This window comes from Neolamprologus multifasciatus, chromosome 17, assembly GCF_963576455.1.
Source record: "Neolamprologus multifasciatus chromosome 17, fNeoMul1.2, whole genome shotgun sequence".
Taxonomy (NCBI): domain Eukaryota; kingdom Metazoa; phylum Chordata; class Actinopteri; order Cichliformes; family Cichlidae; genus Neolamprologus; species Neolamprologus multifasciatus.
In genome coordinates, this window is record NC_140455.1 from 9,168,662 (window position 1) to 9,183,155 (window position 14,494).

A 14,494-nucleotide genomic window follows, 5' to 3' on the forward strand; every position below is an offset into this window, starting at 1 on the left:
GGATTTTGCACAGGGTGTGTCAACTTCTGGACTCCACATAATTAAGTGTCCAGGGTGCAAAATAGCAGCAAACCCTTCTCACTACACAATCACAGAGCAAAGATAAATAAATAATAATAATAATATTGCATGACCTTAAAGTGCTTATAAGGCACTGGGAATATAAATGTATGAGTGTCAATGGGAAAAGGGGCGGGGGTGACTCATGTAACTTGGTAATGTTGAGATGCTTGCCTATAGGCCTATAGGATGGATCTTGCAGAAGTGTGCAGCAAGACTCCCCTGCACCCCCCCCCCCCACACACACACACACACACAGTCTTGATGTAATTCGTAATTAACTCATGGCTAATCAATAAAGCGTTTAACACAACACACAATAGACACACAGGGGATGATCCCCAAGCCAAACATATTGGATGTCACTGATCGTTACAAGGTGAGGACACCCTGTCTGTCACACAGGGTTGGAGGGTGAGGGTGGGGGCAGCTGGAGAAGATTGCAAAGGAGAGGAGAGGGGGCATGAATGGCAGGATGGAGAGAAGGGCAGAGAGGGGATGAGGGGGATAGAGGGATGAAAAGGCGAGAAGGAGATGCAAGGAGAGAATCACATTTCAAACTCACCGAATCAGCCCCCCAACACACACACACACACACACACACACACACACACACTACCACCACCACCGGCCATTATACTTACAGAAACATATGATATGTACTTATCAATGACATCAGTGAATAATGGATTAAGAAGAAGGCCTCACTCACGCTTCCAGACAGAGTTCATTCATTTATCAGTTCATAAGATGAGAAAAATGCCATTACGGCTGATAATAACAAACTAGATGAGAGCATTTGGAAAGTTTGGTGTCAGCACCATCATCAGCACAAGCTTTTCTCAGTCTGCTGGTATTCTTTCACTGTGAAGCAGGACTGTTTTGCTACAAGCACCATCTTCTTCAAACGCCTCAATTTCAAAAGCAAAAGCTCAAACTTTTTTCCTTTTTTTACATTTGTATGAACTAAATGAGTTTTTCTCCAAAGTAGAAACGCAATGTGTGCACACAGTTAGTGTGCTTGTTGAATCTACAATCAGCTGTGACAGGAAGTGGGTGGGGGTGGGTTTGTTTAACAACAGGTTCTGCATGAACTCATTTGTATTCTTATTTTAAAGAAATAAATGCCTAGTTACTTTCATTTTGTGTGTCTTTTATTCGAAAACAATAACCCAGTAGCATTTTTATGCCCTCGTAAAATCACTTGCACACAGGCTAAGCGATTCTCTAGAACTTTGCTTGAAAAGACAGAAACTCAAGCATCAGAAAATCTGAAATGCACCTAGTGTGCATGCACCGCAACCACTGTCTGCGCGTCACTGAGCTCGTAACACAATTACATCTGCATTTAGGTATAAAAAGAGGTGGAGGTTTACTCAAAAGGTGTAAAAGAAAAACCAAACACAAAGTGATGACCAATAGGAGCAAAGGCCTAAAAGGCATCCAGAGAGAGAGAGGAAAAAAGAAGAGAAAAGCACAAGAGCGAGATTTAAAGAGGAAAACATGGCGGAGAGAAAGCGAGAGGGGATCAGCGCTCTCAGTGTGAATAAGCTTAGCTGCAACGAAGCACAACTCTCTGGCTTTATCTGATCAGTCTGTGCCATGTAGTCTAAATCACAGCCATACCACTCATATTAGAAGAGCCGGAGCACTTTTAATTATAAACCCATCCACAGGGGCCGGAGAATATGATAGCATGTTTGAAAAACTGGAGCCAGAGAAAGCGAGAGACAGAGAGAGCGGGAGAGTTCACTGGCACCATGAGAGCTTTTTAGAACGACCAGCATCATCACTGAATACTAATGCGTTTTACCTTGAGGCTGACCATTAACATACACAAAGCAAACGGCCACACACAGACACATATTTATGCTCTCAAAGACATTCAATCAGATGCATATTACACATACATGCCTGCATTTCAATATGCATGAGCGCGTATGTGGTGCTGTTTTGTTTGTGTGTGTTTTGTTGGGTTTTTTTTTCCCAGCTCGGCCTAATGGGAGAACCACGGTGCTGCCCCCAACCCCCAGCCCCTCATGTGTCTGCATAACATGTGTGTGTTTGTGTCTGTGTGATGCAGACACACTGACACAGTAATCAGTGAAAAGGGAAGGCCCTGGATGAAGGAGACGTGGCCAACCAGCTGTCAATCATGCTACAAACACAAACATTACAGCACAAATACCCATTCATTAGCACCAATAAACTCGTCCTTGAGAAGAAATAGTAACATCGCTGGAAGGGTTTTTTTTTCTTCCTTCTTTTTTTTGAGGATCATGGGTCACTGCGCAATGTTTTCAGGACTACCTAAACTACGTTCAGTATTACGAGTTCAAGTCTTTTTTTTTCTCAGTTTAAGCCATTCTCCTTCCTGCCTCTCATCATCGAGTATCATGCCATGATACTTATAACCTCAAAAGGTATCAGCAAGGCAATTTACGCCACATTCAAAGGCAAATCTAAGCCTCCTTTGCTATAAATCTCTTTATATGATGATGCTATTTTAACACTTTCATGTTTACCTGAAATTGACCAAAAAAAAAAGCACAAGAAGTTAAAAGTAGAATTTGACGGGGCTCGACAGATTGAACCAACTTCAGCAAAAGAGCTGACGGCCGTGGCGACACGAAGAAGCATGCCAAAAATAGCAAAATCCTCAATTTAACTAAACAAACAGTTAAAAACATTGAAATTGTTACGTTTTGTGAAATCAGCAAGGCACGTAAAAAGAGACAAGTTAGAAACAACGTCTCTCTCGTTACTAAAAATGCGCTCCCACACTTGTTTATTAACGATGTCACAAAGCCTCACGTTACAGTTGGGTCTCTTAAAAGAACCACACTCATCTATTGCACAGCATTCTGAGTGACAAATCCACCTCTGTGGTGCCAGTGAACAGAAGGTGATTGAAGGTTTCTGCAGCAGACTCTGCAGAGTAACCGGCCTGTGGCTGTCCCGCTCCTCCGCATGATGTAATGCCCAGCTTTGATGTTGCTTTCAAGTTTGAGAGTGGACAGACAACTTTTCAAAAAAGAAATACATAAAAAAGAAGAAGAAGAAGAAGAAGAGGTCTGAAAATGCTAGAGTGGACATAAATTTCCATATGCGGACAGCATTTTAAAAGTTATCTGCCACAATGTGGACATGGTCGGACTTTGAGAAGCGCAGGGCACGAAGCTGTGGAGTTTGAGGATTAAAGCTTTGAAGATACTAAAATGCTGACCGCCAGAAGAAGGGAGGTGGCTGGTCAGTCCTGCAGCTGTTTGTTCAGGAGGCAGGAACACATACGGACACAGCTGTCAGATATTTGCTGAGCAACACAATATACTGGCATCTCATTAATGAAGAATGCAACACAAACTGTTTAAACACAGAAGCACAAACAGCGTCCTTTTGTAGGCCACCACGCTCTTTAGCTATAGTTCATGTTACAGGACTGTGTCAGCATTAATGCAGTCTCAGTGGAAGCTCGTTTCCCCCACTGAAAGGGAAAAAAAGGCTTCCATAACAAAGAATTTTGAGTTAATAAGTCGAAAATTTGAAAAAACAGTGGGTTGAAATTTTGAGCTAGCTAGCAGCCAATCAGGAAGGTCTGTGAAGGACATCATTTCCTTGTTACCTGGATGGCGATGGTGTTAAAATGCCTTCTGTAGCTGCATAAAAGGTTTAGAGTCAGCGAGTTCATGTCAAACTACTTGACAGCTAATATCTTCAAGGTAGCAAAGAAATGACTTCTTAACACTAAATCATCGTTTCTAAGACGATGTATTCTAGATATTTAGTAATTAACTGACTCTTCCTCTTAAACCAGCATGAAAGAAAGTTTGCACTCACAGTTTTGAATGAAATATCTTTCAGCCAATTTTAATAAATGTAAATACACACAATTATATCTATTCTAAGAATAATAATAACTTTGGAGAGTCACAGACTTTTTTTTAAAAAAAATCTATAATTCTCTGCTAATTAACACATACCTTCATTTGAGATTTTTTCTTTAACAGGGTGCATACAGGTAAACATTCTTACATAAATAAAAGCATTGCAACAGATGTCAAACAAGATAACCAAAACACTAGTTAGATTCTTAAAGTCATGATCTAGCAGTGCAAATCAATGACTTTATGTTAAATCTCTGGTTGTTTGGAGCTAATTAAAAATGCAACAAAGCTATTAGAATAAGTTACGCATTCTAACATATTATCATACCAGTGTTAGCATTAACACTAATCACTGCTGTGCAGGCTGAGCTTAGCCTCAAGTTTGTACAGCTGTAAACTCACTTCTGAAATGTTGCTGTTTATTCATTCTGATCATGTTTTGTTTCTCTACAGTTGCAGACTATCCTATATGATTATCACTGTTCTGAACAAAACCACCATGCTCATTTTTCACCTCCCACTGGCTCTTTCACTGATGTAGAAAAGGCTGGAAATGTTGTTCCAACTATGGCCAAGAAGCTAATCCAGAAAATGGAGGTGATAATGACAGAGTGCATGACATGACATGACAATGATTCTGCAATAACTATGCACTGAAAAACAATCGTCTATGCTATATTACAATACTTCACTGAAGAAATTGCAAACACCCCTAAGAAGGCAAAACATAGAAATGGTTTCATTATACGAGGGAAACACTCACAAAAAGCTGAATTATAATACCTGTTGGAGAATTCTAACATAGCAAAGATGATATTCAAAAGTCAACTTTCAGTTAAAAAAAGTTTCTTAAACCTTGTTTTGTACTTAAGTCACAATTTCTAAACTGTACAGATGGGTGAGTCTATATAGTTTCCATGCCCTAGTTACCGGCATTATTAGAGTTCATTTAGATGACGCTTAACTACTCAATCCAGTCTTTAAGTCTGACATCATTAAGTCAACATCCAAACTCCGCTTCTGGTCCCAAAGTCAAACAAACACTGCGGCATCACGGTGAGTTATAAACTGTCTAAAAATTAAATCTTTAATAAAATGATATGTTTTAGTTTGAAGTTAGCAGGGAGTTAGCTCGCTACTTTCCATCTAAAGATGATATTCCATGTTCTGACTGAAGGATTTCTGAAAAATTAAAATGTACACCTCTGATATCACTTTCGACATAAATGCAGACAGAAAACTAAACAGCAGTGACATCTGTGGGGTTACTGAAGTTGGACTAGCTGGTACATAATGATGTGCTATGTCGTTGCTAGCGCCACAGCTAGAGTTAGCATAATGTAAAAACAAATGCAATTGCATGGTAGGATGCTGTAAACGGACTGAACTTCAATTGGGAGAACAACTGCGATAATCCATTCACAATGCAACGTTAGTCATTAATATACTGCTGCATGGGCTGGGCTGTAGTTACACCGTAAAGTTTTAAAAACTGAGCTTTAAAACATGCTGCAGATGAATAGTGTAATAAAAACCGATAGAGACCGACAGTGATCACTGACTTTTTGTGCAGATTAAATAGAACAAGATACAAAAGCATTAAAACATGTTAAAATAAGAACCTTAATTAAAAACAGTGTAATTTGGACCCAGGGTTCTTACATCATCACTTAACAACTGGATAACTGCTCAAATGAGCCTAGGATTTCCCAAGCTGGTGACTAAGTTGTGAGTTTTGCCTCTAAAAGGACTTTGGTGTGAGCTATCATTACTATCCATTTTAATAAAGTGCCAGTCCAGTTTTTTAGCTTTCTTCTCACTGTCCACCATTTCCCCTTTATAAGTTTCTTTCCTGTTCTTCAACACAAGTTAAGGCTCAATCACACCAATGCAAAAATAAGTCTGCCACATTCTTGTAAAAACAAAAAGTTGGTTGTATTTAATTTTGTTGTTCCCTGACACCGACTGAAACAGTGGCTAACATGTCTCCCAGGGGTTGAGGGTGTTGCATGCTCAACCTCTGGGTGACCACTTTTGTTTGCAAGGAGATTGCACAGGTCGCCATGTAGTGAGGGAACCTGTCTCCAAACAATCGTGGTTAGACTTGGAGTGACGGCAATCACTCTCAGACAGAATGACGAAGCTTTGCAAATATTTGCTGTCTAAAAGCAGACAGATTTTCATCACGTTGCAATCCGTCTGCACCAAGGAGCACGATATATATATATATATATATATATATATATATATATATATATATATAGAGAGAGAGAGAGAGAGAGAGAGAGAGAGAGACAGAGACAGAGAGACAGAGAGAGAGAGATATTTACATTTATTTATAACAGTGATCAAACAGCAAAATAAGATAAAAACAATCTAAGATTTCTTTGTGTTCTTTTTAATTGCTGTGGTTCGTCTTTTCCTGAATTAAAGAAGCATCTGTGGCCTGATCTGACAAAAACCAACACCACTCTGAATTTAGAACAAGCTATCTGTGGAGTACTTCTCTACATACTGAGATCAGCATGACATAAAAACTCCAATTAAACGAGCAGTTAAATGTCACTGTGTAGGAATGACAAACCCAAACAGGGTTAGATTTCAGATTAAACATGACATTTGCCTGGCTGTACAAGTGAATGCTGTCACCACTACAAATTATCTGGATGATGATTAAAATGACATTTCAGCTCATTTAGCGTTTATGGATAGTTTTCATAATGTTTTTATTGCTAACTTGCACAACTTAAAGGCTTCATCATGTTAAACAAACCACAACAGCTGGTTACAAATGCTCAAACGTCATTTGAATTACAGGACTACATGACCGATATCATAAATTAGAAGCATCAAATTCAAATGCCTGAGGAAAAAGTGAAGATATTCAGTTACTGGCATCATATTAAAATTATGATTTTATAATAACGAACTTGTTTGCTTGATTGACAGTTAATAATGATCACACCCAGCCAAAATTGGCGTTTGCAAAAATTGATGCGTGTCAGGAAATGCAGCTGATCTGATATGTCAGGGCGTCTGGTGGGACTGCAGTTCACCATTAAGCTAAAAGATAATCTAACCCAAACATCAGTCACGGATCAAGCCAGAGGAAGGACACTTTACTTTGAAATAACTTATTCACTGAGCTGATTGACGATTATTAGTGATCAAGTCAGATTAGCAGGCAGAGTGAAAGGACAACTCCCATGGTTTGAGTTGCAGTTAAAAATGTACTTCAGCATGCTGAAAGGAGCTGAAAATAAAATTGTAGGAATCTGTTGTAGGGCCATCTGCCTCATGGAGAGCCAGAGGATTGAAGTTAACAGAAAACCCAGTCACACTAAAGCAGGTACAATACATAAGCTCTAATATCAGTCAATGTAAATTCAGTGCATATATGTCAATGACACCACTCTTAAACAAACACTGAGATTATGTCTTGTGCATTACAAAACCCAACAAGGGGAACGAGATGAATCCTGGTCTGTCTCCATGTGTCAAAATGTCCATGACATCTCCATGCTAAAATGCTAAAGGTGTAGGTTGCACCAGGCAACCAAAAGTGGAGCCACATCTCAAATGACTATTGCAATCTGAAGTTTATTAAAGCTTCATTGAAGGTGGGCAAAAAATGCACACTGTGTGTTATTAGGCTCAGTCAAAGGAGGGAAGTAAGGCCGACAACAGCAGGGACCTCACATGGTGAGTGTGTGACAAATACAGTTAAGCACTCTGTTATAGTGGGAAGTGTAAAAGGTGCTATAAGACCACTCACCATTATTGAAATTTCCCTATGCTCTTGGCTTAAATCTGATTTATGATTGCTTTTGGGAACAGACCGGAAATACCACTGACTTCCCGTGTATTGGCTTAACTTCAAACGTCTCATATTGACATTCCCTCACCTGTACAAATCAACATGAGTACATGGCAAGAACACCAGTCAAGGGAACTAAGAAAATAAGCTCTCCACACTTTGCATGCACAATGGGCTCCAGTTCAAACTCCAACAATTTCTTGGCCTCTTTTGTACACTGAAATATTCACAGACGCAAAATACAGATTTGTCTGTAATATCGCACACACACACACACACACAAACTGCAGCTATATTACAGATGTATACATATAAGATGCTTCACGCTCACTCCATCATACACTCATCTCTCTCCTCTCTCCACTCTCATCTCACTCCCAGCCACCGCTGGTTTTGTTTACAGGCCAATTTGAATGAGAATGAATCTCTCTAATCCACGCCGGCTGCTGCGAGGCCCTGGCCCTTTGTTTGGGATTACTGCAGCTTAGCGCTAGCTAACAATGAGGAGATGAGCAGCTCACCTCATCTCTGCTAATGAAGTGTGGAGAGTCATTTAGCCGGTAGCTAGCTGCTACCGAGCCGGGATGATACCTTCACACGTGCCTGCACGCACACACACTCACACAGATACATATACGTTTTTGTATTTCTACACATGTGAGGACACTAACTGTTGACACTTTGCTTTTGTTCCTCGGTCACATGCTGAGCCTCTCGATCTCAAGTGCTGACCTTAAATACTGTGAAGTATTTAGAAAGTGCGACAAAGGACATGACTACAGCTTCTCTGACAATTTCCATGCATAGCCTTGATCATATGTATATGTTCAAGGCTATATGAAGCTTTCATTGTTCTAACCTAAGATGTCTATTTTTGCACTGTTGCGACACCAATTGTTTGTTTTTAATTTTAATATTAGTTCAGTAAAATATGCTGAATCTCTTTAAAGATTTTGGGCCTGTTTTGTACCCTATTCTATGTTTGCAATATGAACCTAAAATTCTATTTCTATTTATGGGTTCTATTTATGGACTGACCTTTGTTTCATGCTTTCACAATATATTTGCAAAATAAGTTCGAGAGTTTTAAAACCATATTAAAGAAAATTTAACAGCAAAGAAATGTGCTTTATGTCAGCTCAAAATGAACAGTGAACGTTGTTCAAACACAGTCCAAATGTGCTGATTTAAACAAAACAAACAATGCCATCACTCCAAGTTTGTGGCCATAATTATTATTTTCAAGGCCCTGCATCTTCCCCTTTCCATAGACTAACCTCCTGAAATATACTGGGCATGGCTGCATGGCAGAAAAACCGATGCAAGAATGGGATACCAATTTTCAAAATAAGAGACTCTAATCCACGCTTTAATTTAGAAACTGTGTGTGCCTTGGAAGGATGCAACAAGGCACAGACACCCATAATACTTGCTGTATAGTTACGCATTAAATCTCTCCAATATGCCCCAGACAATAACTGCAAACTGCATGTCACAGCAACACAGACCTCAACAACTGGCACTAATGGCTTGATTTTAATATGCGGCATAAACTCAGTATATTGGTTAGCACAAGGACTACATCTCTGTAAAAACTGAATGTTTTAGGCTTTAATTGCACTTGGCATGCTCATTATGCTAATATAGTGGATAGCATTTTGACAGTGCAGATCGTGCACAAACGTGGGCCACACTTCTAATCTTTGCGTTCAAGTGTTTTTATTCTCATCGTCATTGGTGTGTAACAATAAGCACCTAGCCATGCAGTTCACCGTTACAAACATTTGTAAAAGAATGACTAGGAACCTGCTGACTGCATAACTGCACGATAGCCACAGAGCTCCAAACCTCCTCTGTCATAAACTTCAGCACAAAAACTATGTGCTGGGAGTTTCGGAGCACTGGTTTGTATGGCCAAGCAGATCCCATAGGTTTAAAGTGTAGATGGAGCAGTCCATCTAACGCACGTTTTTCATATTTTCACAGCTCTGACAATACATGTACAGCCACTCTGAAGTCTTCTTTCCATCCTATATTTCATTCAAAGTAATTATTATTTAATATTTACTGCAGCACTACAGATGAAGCTTAATGAGCAGGCCAGCTAGCAACATGTTCTTCGTCATTCTCATCTTCAGGGTGATGAAAGATTTTAGGGGATGGTTTAAAGTTATAGTGGAAATGAACTAAAGACATTGAATTTAAGACAACTGAATACTTTCATGCCTTATATTCCTTTTTAACTAATGCCATCTCTCGCTGTTGTCTGATAAGCTTTCTAATTCATGGACATATTACTTGCTATAACTTGCTATCGTCAACTTATCTTATACCTTGTTTTCAGTCTGACTGCACATTGACACATTTGGAAATCTAACTGAAGCATTCCCTTAAAAAAACAACAACAAACACACAGTAACTGCTGTAAAACATGCAAAACACACACATTTATGCTCACGCTTACTGACTGGTATTTGTGTGTGTGGTGAGGGGTAAGCCGTGGTCACCAGGGTAGGGAGGCGTCAAGGCAACAGGAGAATCAGGAAGATTTAAGCCTGGCACAAACACACAGAGATAGCAGCGGTCCACACTGAGAGCATGTTGGCGTGTCTTCTGACAAAGTGACTGAGCCTGGCATCTGATTAGCAGAGAGAGAGAGAGAGGTGAGGAGAGAGACAGAGACCGAGTGGAGAGGAGAGTTTTGATGTTTATCCAGGTTTGTGGATGAGCATGGCAGGATCAGAGCTCTGTGATTGACTTGGATGGTGAGCGAGGGAATGGCCCGATGTTGGTCACATACCAGGACATTCCCCTGGCCTTTACTTACACACTGGTATATGTGACACGTATGGGTACACACTCAAACACACGCACACACAAACACATGCTAGGTTAAACAAAGGTTAATGAAGGGAAGAGGAAGAACGTGCGTGGTAATGTTTATTTAATTTGCTCTCTTCTGATGACATTTAGCACTCTTGATCACAATAATCACTCTGTTGTCGTCTACATAGTGCACGCTTGAAGCTACTGATCTTGTTCAAAAGTGTTTGCTCTTGGGTTTATTTTCTTGATTTATTCATTGATGGATTTGGCGAATAAAACGTTAAAAATGTGTGTGTGTTTGTGTGTGTATGTGTGTGAAGGGGAAGAAGCAGATTGTCCTCAATTGTCCTATACAAAACGCAGCAGCCAGACTACTAACTCGCTCTAGCAAGCGAGCTCACATCACTCCTATTTTATGTTCTTTACATTGGCTCCCAATAGATTTTAGAATTCGTTTTAAAATTATTGTTTTAATGTACAGAGCACTAAATGGCCAAGCCCCAGATTATTTATCCAAGCTTCTCACAAAATACACTACTACTCGCCGTCTCCGCTCACAGACTCAGAGTTTGTTGGTTGCTCCCAGAACACGTCTGAAGACGAAAGGGGACAGAGCCTTTCAGTCTGTGGCACCAAGGCTGTGGAACAGTCTACCTCTACAACTACGTTTGGTTGACTCTGTGGAATCCTTTAAAAAACAGTTAAAAACTGTACTGTTTAAACAAGCTTTCTTTTGACCAATGCTTTTTACATTTTTATATTTTTAATTTACATTTAAACTCTATATTGTGTATACTGTGCATTTTGCTATTTATCGTACTGTTTATTTTAATCTCTGTGTGCAGCGCTTTGTGACTACCTGTCTATGAAAAGCGCTTAATAAATAAACTTTACTTACTTACTTACTCAAACACAAAGAAACATCAACAGATGACAATAAGAAGAAGTCCTAAATCCACCCGTGTTGAAAGGACATGAAAAGACATCTAATTCTCTCTCTCACTCTCGTTCTGTATTTTTGCACAAAACAATTTCCGCTCATCTACCAATCAGTTAATCAGCTTATCACTGCGGCTCTAATTTGCAAATGACAAAAACGGAAAACACGGAATAATCTGGTATTAAATATAGAAAAACAAAAGAAACAAAAACACAATGTGATACTTCTTTGCCACCTATCAGGTGTGAGACATGGCAGCTTGACAAACTAATAGTCCCTACACACACACACACACACACACACACACACGTCAATGTTGAAAGTTTGATCTCTTCTAGATCTTTTCCTGTCTGCTTAGCAGCTACTTATAATTCGAATAAGGATTCTCCCATGGACTCACCACTGACTGTGCGGACAGACAGGTTCAGACTTCCTGTCTCCACCTGCACACCATTTTAAAACAGACTCTACGAAATAAAATTAATGTGCCATTGATTTCCCCCGTCCTAAATTAGCCTGGTTTTTATTAAAGAAATGATGTAAAGACCATGACACTAACCAAGGCTGGAAACAACAGTCGAGGAACCATTTACTTACACTCAAAAAAGTGATTCTTTGTCCTCGTGAAGACATAAAGTAACAAACACTAATGACATAAGAAACACAAAGCAATCAATTTGGAAAAAAAAATGCAACTTAAACATGTCAAATCAAAGGTTTTTTTTTAACCATTTAATTACAGTTTACGTTGTACTTTTGTAACAAAATTAGATGGAAAATTTATATATAATCCAAATACTTAAAGTTAGCATTTTGGGCATAAATATAGTGCATAAAAAAAGAACAGCACACAAAGTTACTGATTGAACAGGCGTATTTGCTCTTTGTGTAACGCCTGTCCACAGACGCAGGCATTTCATCCTACAGTGTCTACGACAGGCCTACAGACAGTCTAAGTTTGAATCACAGAGTCAACAAGCTGTAAAGTGTAAAAGCCATAAACGCTCAGTGTTTAACTTCAGGCTGAGAAACCTCACACCTCACTGATAATGTGTGCGTTTCGGGAAAGACTCAAACACTGCGGTCTTAGCGAGTCGTGACTTAACGTGCCCTGAGCTCACACGCGTACACTTGGCTTGTCTCCGTCCTGTTTAAACAGGATCTGTTGAATTTCACAACCAGCTCATAAAGGACGCAAAAATGTGTTAAGATCCGCGGGAAAATAAATCAGGACTGTTTGCCTCGCTTCTTGTGTACATGTGTGTGTGTACATATATAAAAGAGTGTGTGAAAGGTAAAGATCTCTGATAGGCCCCGTCAGGGTATGAACTATTGTTTCCGCTGACATCAGCACCTTTATTTAAATGACAAGTCAAACTCCGAACTCTAAATAAGGCCTTTTATGTCATAGCATCTATGAGTATATTGACATACTTCTTATGCAGTATTGGTATATTTTAGAAATCAACATTTTTATATCAGTAACTACATAAACTAACTAGATTATAACTACGTATAAATATTCACATTCTGCCTTCAATTTCAATTACAGGTTAGTGGACGGGGTTTGGACCTGTCTCTCACTAACATTCTTCTGGGTTTCCTTGATTTTGCTTCCTAGTCTTTGTCTCCGTGGGGGATTTTCTCTATACGCACGCTTGATCTTATATCCAAGTGTTTCTAGGATTATTGTGGCGTCCATGAACTCATTGGTTTCAGCGATATGATGAACAGCGCTGTGTTCATGTCTGGAAGTATCTCCTCTGACAGGACCTTGTCAGCAAGCTCGGAGAGTCATGCTCTGGGCTTGGTGGCTGGTGTTCACCCATGATGTTCCTCCTCAGCTCAGTAATGCATCTGTCATTGCAGGTGGCTGGGCATCATCTGCTTCAGTTCCACTACACTCTTCAACCAGGGTTGGCATATGGCCCTAATGCTCACTGGTGTTTTTATTTTGCTGTAGCCTCTGGCTCTTTTGATATTATAGCACTGAGCTACAAGGTGCTTCCTGGTCAGTGTGCATCGTAGCATTCCATCAACTCCATGTTCTCAGTCCTTCTCCATGTATGCCTGGTTCCAGTAGCCCACATCTCATCAGTATGTCCTAGTTCTCCAGGACCTGACCTGGACCTTATTAAGCTGGGTGACGTCTGAGTCGGTATGGCTTTTGCTTTGTGTCACTTCCAAGACAGGCTTTTTGCTCATGCAATATACAAGGTGTAAAAAAGAATCATCAGATTTCAAAGTTCTTTAATTCTGCAGCTGTTCACTAACTAATGGAACACGTACTGTTAGAAAGCACGTATTCGTAAGTTCCATGTGGTTGATGGTAGGTTGCATAGCAACAGCAGTGGCTGCAGCAACTTCAGACATGATCACAAAAGCATGGGATGAGTATGGACCAATGATGTTGAACACTTAAAGTTTACAATCACTTTAAAAAATAAAGCCTTTTGAAATGATAATTCTTTCTAATCTACCCTATAAATGTATATATCTACAGTCAGGTGGAAATAATTATTTCATCCCCTGCTGCTTTGTGTGGTTGCTCACTTACAAAGAACTGAACAGTCTCTAATTTTTATGGTAGTTTTACTTTGATGGAGAGAGACAGAATATCAACCAAAAATTTTAAAAATTGGACATTTTCTGCTAGACAGGTAAAGTACTGCAATAGTATTACAATTTGTGAGTGTTCCCTTGAGTTACTTTTCAGTTACCTTTTAATATAAAAATGTTGTTTCATCTTAAGTTTTATTTAAAAGCCTTGGTACAAGTTGATTCAAGAGCAATATATAATCTGAAGTGAAAGCAGAGACAGAGTGCATTAGGTTCTCCACAGAGATGCAGCATGTGTTCATTTGCATGTGTGGTCTAGGTAAACTGTCCTTGCACACGACCTACACCATCATAAATTCTGACCTACAGATGGCCTGCAGCTTGCACAAACCTGGCCACGTGATTGTA

The 14,494-nt window shown here is 39.6% G+C and overlaps 1 protein-coding gene across 7 annotated transcripts in view; it reads right to left on the reverse strand.

Moving 5' to 3' along the window:
- The window catches only part of LOC146498920 (uncharacterized), a 99,881-nt gene that overhangs the window by 46,941 nt on the left and 38,446 nt on the right, over positions 1-14,494 (reverse strand). The gene's annotated exons all lie outside the window — the stretch shown is intronic.